This window comes from Equus caballus, chromosome 12 (genome assembly GCF_041296265.1).
Source record: "Equus caballus isolate H_3958 breed thoroughbred chromosome 12, TB-T2T, whole genome shotgun sequence".
NCBI lineage: Eukaryota > Metazoa > Chordata > Mammalia > Perissodactyla > Equidae > Equus > Equus caballus.
Window position 1 is genome coordinate 18,749,872 of NC_091695.1, and position 16,075 is coordinate 18,765,946.

At 42.6% G+C, this 16,075-nt stretch overlaps 1 protein-coding gene across 2 annotated transcripts in view; it reads right to left on the reverse strand.

Moving 5' to 3' along the window:
- The window catches only part of LOC138916399 (WAS/WASL-interacting protein family member 3-like), a 38,026-nt gene extending 36,651 nt beyond the window's left edge, over positions 1-1,375 (reverse strand). Inside the window, exon 1 of one of the 2 annotated variants that reach the window (XM_070228667.1) lies at positions 1,262-1,375. The gene's annotated coding sequence lies outside the window, so the exon portion shown is untranslated. Of the gene's footprint in view, positions 1-994 lie in introns of both variants that reach the window. The other variant, XM_070228666.1, reaches the window with a different exon arrangement.
- Positions 1,376-16,075: the final 14,700 nt, after the last annotated feature.

The window sequence follows — 16,075 nt, forward strand, 5'->3', positions numbered from 1 at the left end:
AGACTTAGAGAACACGGATCGGCAGGTGCAGCCTCTGTCTCTTATCTGTACACATTCCCTGTGTTCACTACAAGGTAGAAGGACAGATGGTCCAGAAACACAACCCAAGGTTCCCTGATAATTCTATACAGAAGGATGGCCCTAGCCTGCCCCACCTACAGTGACGATTCCATTGTCAATTTTCTCTGGGACCTCCAAGCATCTGTTATCATTGTAGTTTAGTCCTATGCATCTGATAACAGGTAACAGAAGCCTCTCAATTGTATATGGTCACAGGAGCCCCCAAATGGCCACAGAACCCTCCACCCCATCCCCCACCCTGCCCCTCATCCCCTGCCTGCTGAGCTGTGCTCACCCCACCCCAGCTCTGACCCCCCCAAAGTGAGTCCGCCCCACCTGAAGAGTCCACAGCCGCCCCATAGAGACAGCAGCCGAGCCTGAGACCAAGTCTAAGTCTGAGCGTGACAGCGGTGCCTGCCTAAGACTTGGATGCCTTTGTGGTGGCAGGAACACCCTCTTCAGGCCTCACGCAGGCTGAAGGCCCCGCCCCAAAGATTCATGGCAAGAGCAAGTTGCAGCGGCAGGCCTGCTGCTCCATGGCCTGAGGGCTGAAATGAGTCGCAGTCACTGCTGCTTATAGCGCTTAGGAAAGCACCGGTGTATCAACCCTTTCCTCCATCATGCCCGTCGCCACGCACATCACGCTGTGCCTTCCTCCACGCCCTCTCCCCTAACACCCCTCCCCACGCCCACCACGCTCTGCGCTCCATCACGGCCCTCTCCTTCCTCCTTCACGACCCTCCCCTTCCTCCTGGTGTCCTCCACGCTCTGACCCTGCAACCATGCTGCCGGGCTAAAGCGGGTTTAATTAATGGTGCCTGAGGCCAGCTCCTGAGGGCTCCTGAGGCAGCTTGAAACCCAGCAGAAGCTCCCTGCCTGATAAAAGTTCAGTGGCTAAAATGGAAATACTGGGACCTGGGTAGGTGGAACTTACGTTTTCAAAGCCATCTTTCCCTCCATCCCCTCCATCTGGTCGGGCTGCTGGAACCCTCACAGTGGAGAACTCCCGGCTGAGGGTTCTACACTTTGGTCATGCCTCATAGCAGAACAGTCCCAGCCATAGCATTAAAAGGAGGAAACATCACAGCGGACAGCTCTAATTCCTGCACTATAGACAGGAAACGCAGAAGCCCAGTAAGTGACCCCCTAAGCTCCTTCTCTGAGGCCCCACTCAGTGGGTCCACAAGACCTCCTTACCCACCATGGGCCTCTTGGTCTAGTTAACACAGGCAACAGGACCAGAAGTTCCCAGTGTTTTTTCCCAAAATGTTAGCGTGGTTTTATCTAGGTCACTGTATTTTGGGATCTCTTTGTTAGAACAGCTTAACCTACACCTTAGCTAATATACCCTTCCCCAGGTCATCTGACTGATAAATCAGATGGAACTCTTCATTGTTACACAACATTGACCGTGTTCCAGATGCTTGTCACTTTCAATTTCACTGTTACTTAATACTTATTAGAAGTTTTTGGGTGAAAAGTAAAATTCACAGAGCCCAGCGTATGAAGAGTGTGCTGTTAAATGATTCCTCCAGAATCTCCAGATGTTCTTTTTGGATTAAGACAGGCCACCAGAGAATTGCACACCTGGCTGTCTTGATCTGGTTCCTTGGAGAATTGCTCTGTGGATCTGAGCCTTGGCCCCACACCATTGGCCCACACTGAGGAGTGCCGCAAACAACCCTGTGAGACCCACTGCTTCATTGCCTGGAGGATGTGGTTTGCTGCCCTTTGTGTGGACCCAAGAAAGAAGTTTCTTTGACACCTTGTACCAGGAATAGTCGTGCTTCTCCTGAGCAACTGGCTTGTTTTGTTTTTGTGAACACGCTAAATTGTGTAACTGTCCGTGTCTTTCAAAGAAACTAAAATCCTTTGGGAACAAGGCAGGGTATAAAATAAAGCTATACAGAGTTTAGACAAAGCTGCCTATTTAACACATTATATTCCTTTTGGAAAAGTCGCTTCATTTGGCTGACTTTCTTTGCTCGTAAGTTAGAGATAATGAGTTCTTCCTGTGAACAGAGTGTAAATTAATATTTTTAAAGCACTCAGAGTGCCCTCAATGCAAGTCATCATGGAAACTAACACTAATATTTAATTTCTTTACATCTCTGCTATTTTGTAACTCCCTCTCTTTTTATGTCATTCCTGAACTTTGGTTGCTCATTCATTTACTTGGCAAATTTGAGGATGTAACAGTGCACCAAACACCTTGGAAGGATACAGATTAAAAAGCCTGGATTGTGCTTTCCAGGAGCATGAAGAGTTGAGGATGTGTTTTCCACTAAATTAGAGATTTAAATAACAAGAAAGCAATAAATGAATAAGTAAATAAATATCTTACTTATAAAATTCTGTGGTTGCAGTGAAGAAAAGAAATAGGGAACAGTGGGAAAGGATGATAGTTCTTGAGGTGGAGATGGAAGGTGCCTGTAAGAAGACAACTTTCAAGCAAAGCCCTGGAGAATAAAAAGGAACAACTGTGCTAAGACCTGAGGAAATAAGTATTAAGGCATGAGAGGGTTTGGCAGGGTGATGGATGTGAAAACAGACAGTAGTATGACAGTAAGCAAGGACAAAGGAGGAGTTTGGAGAGAAGGTCAGGGACCAGGCCATTTAGGGCCTTAAAGGCCAGAGCATGGGGCCTGTATGTTCTCTTACCTTCCATAGGATGCCTCTTGAAGCACTTTATGGGCCAGAGTGACGTGGTATGAATGAGGTTTTAAGGAGATAATTTTGTTTGTATCTCTAGTGTGAGATAATTTCATGTAATGAGGGAAATGTTGAGGCGAGGTAAGCACTGAGGGTAGGATAGGGGAACACAGAGGAGGCGTCCTCTGGGAGTTTTCAATTTGGTTGTTGAGCAAGACTTCCTGAAGTATATGGTGACTGAGCTGAGATGTGGAGAAATGAGTAAGAGTTCGCCAAGGGAAGGGAAAGAAGGGTGAACTAGACAGTGAGCTACATGACTGAATGTACAGTGATATGTGACAGCACGGTAAGGATGCTGCTGTATTTAAGCATCAAGTAAAACAGAGTATGAGGGGAGATGAAGCTGGAGGGGAGGCTAAAGATTGGACCATGGAGTAGCTTGAGTGTCTAACACTTTCTTCCCCATTCCATGGCTGGCAGGTGGGAGGGAGCTGGGTCCCATCTCCTAACATTTTTTATGAGAATTACTTGCGAAAATAATTGCTGCAACCTCTTAAATAAAAGCTTACTTCCCCCATACTTTCTTTGAAATAAGGCCCCTTGGAGTACAGGTGGCCATGAGCAACTCTTCTGCAACCTGAGATGAAGCAGTTGGAAGAAGGTTAGTCATCTTCACCTTTGCCTGTACCTTGTCACCTCTTCTCACCACCTGCTCCTTTCCCTGGCTCTTGTCATCTCCAGACCTCTGCAGGGGGAGTTGCTGGTGGGTGCCCATCCCACTTCCTAATGAATGTAGGTGTGTTTAGTAAAATGCTGACAGATATGATGTGTTATGATAAGTGCTAATGGCACTAGATTTAGAGTCAAAGCTGTCCTAGGCCTTCTGCTTAGTAGATGAGTGACCTTGAGCAGGTCACAATTTCTGGGAGCCATTTCCTCACATATATATAAAGGGGGAAGTATCTACCTCCCTGAGTTGTGAGGATTCAATGAAAAGTTGAATATATGCAAAGCGCTTACACAGTGCCTGCTTAGTAAATTATAGGTGTTATTGTTGTTCATAGTAGGGAAATAATAATCAAAAGCGAAAGCAGACTCAACATTCTTTTCTGAACACTGATCATGGAAGACTAGGAAATGGAGAAGCTACTGAAAAAAATAAGGTAATTGACCTTGGTTAAATCACTTAACTCGTTTCCTCATTCAAACTGTGGGGATTACAATTTCCCTTTTGTGTCATGTATTGGATATTTATAAGGAATAGATGTTATTATAGATGCAAAAATTTTTTGAAAACTGAGTATTTTCTTGTTTTGCTTACAATGTTAATCTGGATCCTCTAAGAGATGACAAGGATTTTGGTGGGGAAATATTTCAGAGAGAAATTGTGGTGGAAGTTAGAGAAGCTGGCAGGGCTGTCAGACTGTGATGGAGGTCTGACTTGGGGAAAGGAAAGTTTGGCAAGGGGGGACAACCTTGAACCAAAGTCAACCATAGAGGAATCCTGCAGCTCACATCTTGCAGGAAGAGGGCAGCCAAGCTATCCTGCTGAGCTCAGTAATGGGCTGGGAAGAGCTTGTGGGAGGCGTGGCCTCAGCACAAAGAAGTGATGGATTTCAGAGCAGCAGCTGGGGCCATTGGTCAGTTCTGCTGCCTGTAGCTGGTATGATCTTGTGGCCACCACATTTACTATGAGGAAGAATCTATTTCTTACCAGGAGGATATATCATTTTGCAGCTAAGACTATTTATTCTGATCCCCCTTCATATGTAGGAGAACTCATCCCGGCAAGCCCACTGCAGCCATTCTTCCAGTGAAGGTCAACAAATAGCGTGCAGTGCTCTGATAATGAGCTAAAGGAACTTGTGGGCATGGGCACTGCTTTTATCTTAAGCGCGTTCTTGAAAGAGCCAACGGGGAAGGTGTTCGTGTTCTTAGAGCTGGTACTTTTTCTTTCTTGATACAAAATAGCATTTATTAATAATTTCCTCTGTATCCACTGACTTTTTTTATCCAGTCAGCCACCCTATGCCTTTCAATTGGAGCATTTAGTCCATTGACATTTAAAGTAGCTATTGATAAGAATGTACTTATTGCCATTTCGTTGCTTTTCTTCTGAGTGTTTTAGAAATTCTTCTCAGTTCCTTTCTTCTCTTGCTCTCTTCCCTTATAGTTTGATGGCTTTCTTTAGTATTATGTTTGGGTTCCTTTCTATTAATTATTCATGTATTATAGGTTTCTGGTTTGTCATTAGCACGAGGTACATATATTATAGCCTACATGTATCATGATCAATATTGAGTTGCTGGTCTCTTTAGTTTGGCCTCTTGCTGAAATCTCTACTCTCTTGTGTGTGTGTGAGGAAGATTAGCCCTGAGCTAACATCTGCTGCCAATCCTCCTCTCTTTTTCTGAGGAAGTCTGGCCCTGAGCTAACTTCCATGCCCATCTTCCTCTACTTTATATGAGGGACGCCTGCCACACATGGCTTGACAAGTGGTGCATGGGTCCACACCTGGTACCTGAACTGGCAAACCCCGGGCCACTGAAGCAGCACATGTGAACTTAACCACTGCACCACTGGGCTGGCCCTAAAAGCTCTGCTCTTTTACTCCCCTCATCTCACATTTTCTGTTTTTGATATCATATCTAACCTCTTTTTTTCTGCATGTGTATCCATTACCCTCTTATAATGGAAATAGATAATTTTAATACTTTTGTCTTTTGACCTTCATATTAGCTGCTACATTTATTGTATATTTGCCTTTACCAGTGATGTTATTGTTTTCTTAAAAAATAATTTTCTTATTCCTATTTGTGGTCTTATCTTTTCCATTTAAGCAAGTCCCTTTAGCATTTCTTGTAAAGCTAGTTTCTTCGTGATAAACTCCTTTAGTTTTTGCTTGTCTGGGAAACTCTCTCTCCTTCCATTCTGAGTGATAAGCTTGCTGGATAGAGTATTCTTGGCTGTAGGTTTTTTCCTTTCAACACTTTAAATATATCATGCCACTCCTTTCTAGCCTGTAAAGTTTCTGCTGAGAAGTCAGCAGATAGCATTATAGAGTTTCCTCTGTATGTAACTTGTTGCGCTTCTCTTGTGGCTTTTAAGATTCTCTCTCATCTTTAATTCTTGACCTTTCAATTATAATGTGTCTTGGTGTGCACCTCCTTGGTTTTCTCTTATTTGGTGCTCTCTGTGCTTCCTGTACTTGGATGTCTGTTTCCTTCCTTAGGTTAGGAAAGTTTTCAACTATGATTTCTTCAAATAGATTCTCTGCCCCTTTGTCTCTCTCTTCTCCTCCTAGGACACCTATAACACAGATATCAGGTGCTAGATGCTGTCCCAAAGGTCCCTTAGACTGCCGTCATTCTTTTTAAATTTTTTTTATTTTATCTGTTCAGCTTGTGTGATTTCCTCCAGTCTTTCGTCCAGCTTGCTGATCCATTCTTCTGTATCTACTCTGCTATTGAGTCCCTCTAGTGAAGGTTTCATTTCTAGTATTGTATTCTTTATTTCTGATAGATTCTTTTTAAAATTAAATTATTATTTTTTTAAAGATTCTTTTCCTTTTTCTTCCCAAAGCCCCCCAGTACATAGTTGTATATTCTTCATTGTGGGTCCTTCTAGTTGTGGCATGGGGGACACTGCCTCAGTGTGGTTTGATGAGCAGTGCCATGTCCGCGCCCAGGATTCGAACCAAAGAAACACTGGGCCACCTGCAGCAGAGTGTGTGAACTTAACCATTTTGCCATGGGGCCAGCCCCTGATTGGTTCTTTTTTATATTTTCCAATTCTTTGTTGATGTTCTCACTGAGTTCTTCTCCCAAGATCAACGAGCATCCTTATGACTCTTTGTTTGAGCTCTTTGTCAGGTAGATAGTTTATTTCTGTTTCATTTAGTTCTTTTTCTGGGGTTTTATCCTGTTTCCTTACTTGGAATGTATTCCTTGATCTCTTCATTTTGCCTCTTTCTCTGTGCTTATATCTATGTATCGTGTATGCCAGCTACATCTCCTGATCTTGGAGAGGTGGGCTTATATAAGAGATGTCTTATGAGGTCCAGCAGTTTGCTTCCTTCTCATCACCAGTTCCAAATGTTCCAGGAGTGTCCCCTGTGTGCGCTATATGTGCCCTTCTGTTCATGTTGCTCTTGCTGCAGGTGCCTGGGGAGGCTAGGCTTAAGGTTGCTCCCAGCTGGCCGTGAAGCATCTCTGCTAGAAGGTGGTCTTTTTCTCTCCAGAAAGGAATTTCTGTCTGTTCCACCTCAGTCAGCCCTGTCCCTTTTTGTGGGGGTTCTTTTTATCCAGTTTTCAGTTCTCTCTTAGGGGTATTTTTTCCAAGGGTAGTTGTAGATTTGTTGTGTCCATGGGAGGAAGTGAGTTCAGAGTCTGCCTACACCACCATCTTGACCTAGTGGTAACTTTGAGTAAAATTGGGCTGGGAAGTCCTTTCAGGCTGCATCTCAGAGTGCTAATACTCCTGTATCTGGGATGATTCCTTGCCAATATCCATGTACAAACATGCCCTAATGTGTGTTAAACAGGCAGGCCTCCTTTGACCCCAGATTCCTCTCCATTTCCCATTCTGTTTCTCTGCTCCATTCAAGCTGCCTCTCCTCAGGTTCTCTCCTGAACCAATTCTATCCCAGTTTTCTCCACACCACTTCACTGAAATGGCTATTTCCAGGTCACCAATGATTTCCATTTTGCTAAATTCAAGGTTTTTTTGCTCTCATCTCATTCAACCTTTCAGCTGCATTTGACACAGATTATACAATTGAACACTCCCTCCTTCTTGAAACACTTTCCTCAGGATTTCCAGACACCCCTTCTCTCCTGAATTCCCTCCCCCTATCTCTCCCTCCTCCTGCTCCTGCTCCTCCACCACATCTCTAGTAATACTCCCTTCTCGTTCCTGTGTGCTCTCTCTTCTCAGAACAGTAAATATTTTTCCTATTATCTTAGTGGCTACCCTACTTTATCAAGGTCTAACATTAATTAGTATTTATACCTTCTTCCCAGAGAGTGCAAGAATCCCATTTACCTCTTTCTGACTTCTAGATTATTATTGTTGTGTATTTAAATTATCATATAACTATAAAACTATAAATGTAATATATGAAAATATATATTTGAAGCCTATCACATATTATCTTTGTTTTATAGATTATTTATTTGGAGCTACCCACATATTTATTAATTTTGCTGTTCTTAAGTTGTTCCTACTTCTCCATCCTGAGATTTCCTCCCTTTCTCTCAAAAAATATCCTTCACTATTATCCTTCAGTTTGATATTTTAGGGGAGCAAGAAATTCTCCTCTTTCCTCTTTGTTCTTCTGGCTGGTCTAAAAATTAAATTGACATGAGAAAGAATAACAGGAGAAAATCAAAGAAAGTTAAGAACATGTATACATGGGAGAAGCCCAGGAAAACTGAGTAATTCCTGAAAATGGCTGGAGCCACCACCTTAAATACCTTAAATACTTCAGCTAAAGACAAAAGAGGGTTTTGAGGGTAGTGGTTTAAGACTTCAAAGGGGAGGGAGTCAATTCACTAAGAGAAGGAAAAGTAAATGTTTGGTCAACAAATGTTTGCCATGTTTGGCAGAGAGTGTGGGACATGAGGAGGGTTTTGATCAAAAGGGCCTTGCTAGGCTCCTACCTGTCTGCCACACCTAATACATATTACACTATAGTTAGCTATGGTGAGAGCTCCTTCCTGGAACAGGCCTTCTATCTTAAATTCCTTTAGGAAGTTAGGAGGAAAGTCAAAGGATCTTCTTGGTCTTTTGTTCTTAAAAATAATCAAGCCAAGGGGCTGGCCCCATGGCCGAGTGGTTAAGTTTGCACACTCCGCTGCAGGTGTCCCAGTGTTTCATTGGTTCGAATCCTGGGCGCGGACATGGCACTGGTCATCAAACCACGCTGAGGCAGTGTCCCCCATGCCACAACTAGAAGGACCCACAACGAAGAATATGCAACTATGTACTGGGGGTTTTGGAGAGAAAAAGGAAAAGAATAAAATATCTTTAAAAAATTAAGCCAAAAATACACATTTCAGGGTAGCAAATTCTGCTCCCCCACAACATATTAATGATAAATTTCAGTTTTTGTTTTTCTAGAAATGTTTTTATTTTCTATTATTTTCCAAAAGATATTTTTGTTTTCTTTACAGTTCTTGGGTTTGTCATTGTATTGTTTCAGCACATTAAAGCTATTTTTTTCCCACTGTGATCAAGCTTCCACTTTTGCTGTTGAAAAATGAGATATCGGTTGAATTTGTTCTTTCTCTCTTTCCTTATTTCCTCCTCTCCTTCCTGTTTTTGCCCCCTCCTGACTGCTTTCAGATTTTCTCTTTGTCTTTTCATTCCTTTCTTTTTTGTGATTTTATTATACTCACTGTAGATGTGGAATTTGTTTTTTGTTGTGCTTGTGATCCACTGAGCTTGTTGTCTCTATGGAGTAGTCATTCATTAGTTTAAAAATGCTTAGTAATTTTCAGTTCAATATTGCTGCTGCCCATGTGTCCCTTTAACCTGTGGTAATAGCTGAATGCATTTTAGAATTATTTCTATTTCATTCTCATGGTCTCTCTCTCTCGTCTTCAAAATTTTGCCTCTTTGGGCTTTATTCTGGATTTCTTTCCAACCATTTATCCTGCTTATTAATTTTTCCTTAGCTGTCTCTAAGATGTGTACTTTCAAGCACATCAATTGAGTTCTTAATATTATTTTACTTGTCAGTTTTAGAATTTTTATTTTCATTTCCCCAAATTTACTTTGTCTTTTTTAAAGTTTATGTTCCACTTATCCACCAGAATTTTTTTTTAAAGATTTTGTTTTTTTCCTTTTTCTCCCCAAAGCCCCCTGGTACATAGTTGTATATTCTTTGTTGTGAGGCCTTCTAGTTGTGGCATGTGGGATGCTGCCTCAGTGTGGTTTGATGACCAGTGCCATGTCCGGGCCCAGGATTTGAACCAACGAAACACTGGGCCACCTGCAGCAGAGCACGTGAACTTAACCACTCAGCCACGGGGCCAGCCCCTCCAACAGAATATTTAAACTTGTCTTTTATCCTCCTGAATCTTGTAACACAATTATATAAAGATAGCGTCAGGAGATCAGCTGGGCTGAGAGAGAGACAGCTGAACTGCCAGGTGTCAGAGTGAATGATTAAAAAACAAACGCACAATGAAGGAGTTAAGCCTTTAATCACTTACTGTGATGGTATAAGCAAGAAACTAGAACTGGAATTTTAGTCTCCTCCTATTTAATTTTCTCCCATGGAATGGCTCACTGGTTGAGGGTCATGTGGATCAGCACAGATATGGGGGTCATCTCACTGTTTGGAGAGCCCCAGACAAAAGGCTTCATTTTTTTTTCTGGATGCTGGGGGCTGGGAGGGATGAGATAGGAGTGGAGAAGTGTGGGGTACTGAGTCAGAGAGGGAAAAAGTGTCTTCAAGTTTTTCCTCTTCCCTTCATAGGAAATGTCTAGCAGAGGTGCGTGAGGAAGAACTCTGTTGGTGGCCTCAGAGAAAGAGACCTGGGAATTGAGGTGTCAGGGCTAGGAATGCAAATATGGGAAGTGCTGCGTGTTCATGAAGCACCATGTTGAGTGCTCCCCAAGCACTTTGCTGAGTGCTCCACAGGCAGGTAGTCTGCTGAGTGCTGACCAGGTACTGTGCTGGGTGCTCACCTGACAGGCAATATCCTGAGTCCTCACCAGATAGGAACTGTGCTTACTGCTCACCAGCCTCTTTGCTGAATGCTCACAATGTAGGCATTATGCTGAGTACTCACCTGGCTGTCACTGTGCTGGATGCTCACCAGGCAGACACTGTGCTTATCACTCACCTGGTATGAACTTTGTGAATGTTCACCAGGCACTGTGCTGAGAGCTCACCAGGAAGGCACTAGGCTGAATGAGCACCATGCACAGTGCTGAGTTCTCACAGGTGTCAACGAAAATAATCCATAACCAATCTATAAGTGAAAATTTGGGTGAGTTTATTCTGAGCTAAAATGTGAGGACCATGGCCTGGGGCCCTTCTTCCCAAAGGAAGAAAGGGCACCAAAGAAGTGGGGTGCACAGAGTGGTTATATACCCCCAAACGGGATGTTTCACATAGGATTGAAACGTCCTTTTACAACAGTCGTGAGACTGCTCTGTCGGCACAATGATTGATGGAAACAGCAGGTAGGTCTGCTGTCTCAGTGAACACAGCAGGGTGGCAGGCCTGCTGTCTAGAGCTAGGTGGTCACAGCTGAGCTGGGTGGTCAAAGGTGAGCACAACAATCAGTTCCTAGCCTAAGGAAAGATGCTTATCCCTAAGGAAATGCCAATGTGGAGGGAAGTTGCACCTTTATCTTAATTAAGGCCATTTGTTCTTGCCATAGTAAATGTTTTAAAACAGATATACAATGTGTGCTCAATGGCTGTGCTCAGGCCCTTTTGGAAAAAAACAAAGTCAGGCCGAATTAGGTTTACACCAAATGGCTTCCTCATATTCTCCAATATATCCTATTGCTTGCCATTTCTATTTGTCACAGGAAGGCACAGTGCTGAGTGCTCAACATGCAGGCGTTATGCTGAGTGCTCACCAACCACTGTGCTGAATGCTCAAATGGACAGCACTCTGCTGAGTGCTAAACAGGCAGACATTGTGTTGTGCTCCCAAGGCATTGTGCTGAGGCAGTGAGCCTTCTGGGCTCTTGACTGCTCATCCTCCTTGCTCATGTCATCTCCATAACTGTACACAAATATCCATCACAGCCCTGCCCAGAGATCCTTGGGGATGAAGCCAGGGCTCCAGCTTTGAGGAGGCAGAACTGAATTCAGACCTCTTTTTTTCTACCAGTTCTGTGTCCTGGAAAATCCGTTGTGCCTCTCAGGGCTTCCCCACTCTCCCAACCTGCACAATGGTGATGATGCTCAAAACTACTACCTAGGCACATGGTCAGGTGTATATGAGATGACATCTACAACACCTGTGGGCTAGCATCACATGTGTCTGATGCACAAACTTACAGATGAAATAATTACAGGAAAGCGTGGGATATACCATGGACTATCTCTCAAAGCTGGCCTGGGTTTCAGCCGTGTGATCTTGGGAAATTCACTGCCCCTCCAGGCCTCACATTCTGGCCTGCATCTTTAAATGGTTGAAATTAAATGTAATTCAGATATTCATCTAATATCCTCCACTGGCATTAAACCTTCCAGGGTCTCCTGTTTTATGGAACCAAGTATGTTGGCCTATGTGTTCTTCACAATGGCTCCCAATGTTCCCTGCCTCCTGGTGTGCATATCCTCATGTAACCATGATGTGGTTAGTTACTGGCTTCTGAACAACTTAATACAGCCAAGGTGATGGGATCATGTCCAAGTTTTTTGTTTTTTTAAGAATGGCACCTGAGTTAACATCTGTTGCCAATCTTTTTTTTTTTTCTGCTTATTCTCCAAAAGTCCTCTGGTACATAGTAAATGTTTTTGGGTGTGTATGTTCAATAGTTTCTATGCAGGTATTATATTTTTCAAACAGATAAGATAGGCTATTGAATATACCAAGAAAATGGATAAGTTGATCAAATTTTTTCAATGTGTGAAGTCTTTAGAGAGCAAATACCATGATTAGGAGCATAGAAAATGGAGCAAACATCTCATGCTCAAATTCTAGCACAGCCACTTACTAGATATGTGTATTGGGCAAATTGCTATGTCATTGGTGCCTCAGTTTCTTCATCTGTCAGTTGGCAATAATGATAAGCATACCCACTTTGTAAAGTCATGGAGAGTATTAAAGGAGTTAATGTCTGTAAAATGCTTGGAACACCTATCATATCATAAGCACTGTATCTATGCATTATAAATAAAATTTAAAAAATCTTCTGACACTGTTCATAAGCTCCAGAGGGTGAGGCTAGTGCCCGGATGTATGTAGGAAGCACTCCATGACATACAATGAATAAAAGAATGAACAACACTGTTGAATGCTTTACCACTGTCACATATGTCATACTACAGGCATTCCCAAGCAGAATCACACCCAAACCTATGTGTTCTGTCCTTAAGCGTCTTCTTTGATTCTATCCAGGAGTCACTGGGGCTTCTTGGACCCTAGTGACGATACCCTCTAAAGGTTCTCTTCTCTCTGTCACAAATCCCACTCCTTGTCCTAATTGCTGCTGCTCACAGGGTCTGCACTCTGATCCTTTTCTTCACACTAAGGAGAAGTGTCATCCCCAGATCTGGGCATGCACAGAACATGAGCCTTGTAGAAACGTTTCCCTGGCCTGTGGCAGGTAGAAGCATGCAGTGACACGGTGGGATTTGTGTAAAACTCTCCAGGTGTTGTCAGAGGGGTGGAGTCAGCGGAGTTGTCAGCAAGGACTGGTCCTGCTGGTGGGCCTTGATAGTTAAACTGTGTGTGGGGCGGGGATGGCTGTTTCATAGGTCCTAGCATAATACCTGCAATATTATGGTTCGTGAAGTCAGAATCATCCTAATGAGGTCCAAATTAATCCAATGTCATCTGTTCCCTGACCAATTTGCTAATCCAGTAGTGATTTATAGTAGTGATGTTTGTATTCTATCATCTCCTTTTCATTGATTGGCTAGTGTAATTCAATTATTCTTTACATATCTTGTACACATTTACATAGTAAAGAAAAAGTGAGTTTTAAAAGAACTCTCCTTCAAAGAGTCTCCCTAGCATATTGAATTAATAACAGAAGCCTTTGATGGAAAATTCACAAAAAAATTTTGACCCTTAGTCTCTGGTTTTAGATCTTCCTAATTGGTAAATTATCTTGATTTCTGGTTACTTTCTTGAGATTAGTCCATTTAGGACTATGTAGGAGTGCAGCTTCATGCCACTTGAGCAGTAGTGGTGGGACTCTAGGATGACATTTGTGTCATTTTGTGTGTGTGTGTGTGTGTGTGAATGAGAGTGTTTACTGCCTCTTGCAGTGTGGGCCAGAGTACACTACTTTCCTTGGGAAAAATGTCCCCTAACCACTTTTTTTGAAGAAGAAGATTAGCCCTGAGCTAACTACTGCCAATCCTCCTCTTTTCGCTGAGGAAAAGTGGCCCTGAGCTAACATCCATGCCCATCTTCCTCTACTTTATACATGGGATGACTACCAGAGCATGGCTTTTGCAGATCGGTGTCATGTCCACACCCGGGTACCAAACCGGTGAACCCCAGGCTGCCAAGAAGCGGAACGTGCAAACTTAACCGCTGCACCACCGAGCAGGCCCCCCAACCACTTTCTCTGTGCTTTATTTTCACTCATGCCTTGACCGGTGCTGTCCAATAGTAGCATTAACACTCTATAACATAAAATCAAAACTTTTTAGTGGCCACATTTAAGAAAATAATAACAAACAGCTGAACCTAATTTTAATAGTATATTTTAACCCATTATAACCATATTATCACTCGTGCATGCAATCTATATAAAAATTAATAATGAGAGAGTTTACATTCTGGGTTTTTTTTTATTGGTTCCACAAGTCCAGTTTGTACCTTCCAGCTGTAGCATAATCTCCATCCGTAACTTGAGTTTTTTCAGATATACATTCTATGTATTGAGATAACGTTGACAGTTGTAACATAAGATTCACATCTCTAAGTTGTTTCAAACATACTTAAAAGATTTCCATTTAAGGATCACGTAGGATGAATATTGAAAAGTTTCTGTTGGGTCTAGTAAGAAAGGAGTCAGTGTGGCCTTACCAAGGGAATCACCCATAGAGTAGTGAAGGCAGAAGGAGTGTGGGGGGTCTGAGGAGGTGGTGGGACAGAGACACATAATATATATGATCTTTTCTCAATGGTTCACCACTACAGAAAAGGAGTTATAGACAGCAATTTCTCTGTGAAATGTGAGGCAAGTTAAGTGACTTTGAATATGTATGAAGGAATAAGGAAAGTGGGGAATATTAAAAAGAGGCTGTAAATTACTGACACATAAAAGGAAAGTAAAATTTCCAGGCTTTATGGATGCTTCCCAGTTGAGGTAGATGATATTGGATATACAGTGGTACCAACATATGTTATGTGCTTTTCTTAGCAGTTAACATAAGACCAGCAGCAGGTAAGGCATGGCAGATAACCAGGATCTTCTGGGTTTGAAGTTTTACAAGACAGATATGAGCAGTAAGAAAGTTTGGATCATTCCAAGGGAATTATTGAGATCATAGCCCATGGAATCCTGGGATGATAGGAGAAGAGAATGAAGAGGAGAAGAGAAATGAAGGTGAGGATGTGGTGATCTGGCATTATTTCCAATCTTGAGGAAAGTGTATCTATTGTATGAGCATTTTAGAAAAAACTGGAAATCAGGAATTGGTGGTGGGTGGATATGTTTTCTGAGTTATTTATTTTTGCACATGACCATTTGGGTTGACGGAAATATCTGGGATGTGGGAGTGAGTCACTAAGAGTCAGGTAGATAATTTCACTATTAATTTAAGCTCTAAAGGAGCTCTGCGTACCAAGTGGTCAATGGGAGAAAACATTTGCAAAACACATTCCTAGCAAAGCATATGTATTTATAATATATAAAGAGCTCTTACAACCCAATAGTAAGAAGACAAGCAACACTTCCCTGCTTGCCAGGAGACAGCAGATCCGGCGTGTGATGAGCACCATGAATCCTGCCAAGCAAATGAGAACGATGGTCTAGAAGGGGAGATATGGGCAGACAATTGCTCCTGTGAGCCACCTCCTGTAATTCCCCCAGGGCTGCTGTTGTCCCCTCACTGTGTTGCAACACTCCTTGACATGGGTTGGCCAACTTTCATCGTCACCCAAGACCCTGTTTGCATGGTTATCTTTCATGGGTCAGAGCATCAAGATATTCCCTCCCCACCCTGGACTGGGGCTTCCTTGAGGTTGACTAGAACTCTCAGTCAAGGCACCATTTCTGTTGGGAGAATACCCTGGAAGTGAATGGAATGGAGAATGCATGTGTGTTTTACCTTTTTAAATAAAACTTTTCAAACACAGAAAAGTAGAACAATATCAGAAACATCCATCACCTAGATTTAACAATGTATATTTTAGCCAATTAAAACAATATTTCTTCCAATGTGTAAATTATTAACACTTGCCACCCTTGCTTCAATGAAAATGGATATTTTCATTGAAATATTAAAGTCAAGTAGACATCGTGATGTTTCAACCCCATTTTGCACCTCTGAAAAATCAGGGAATTTTGCTACATATTCAAGGTCATTATTGCACGACAAGAGAGTAACAAATTAAATCAAATTTATACCTCTGGGCACGGAGAACTGAAATTGGGCTGGGCCATCTTACGATGGTCGCAGGCAGAATGGGTCATCATAACTGGCAAGC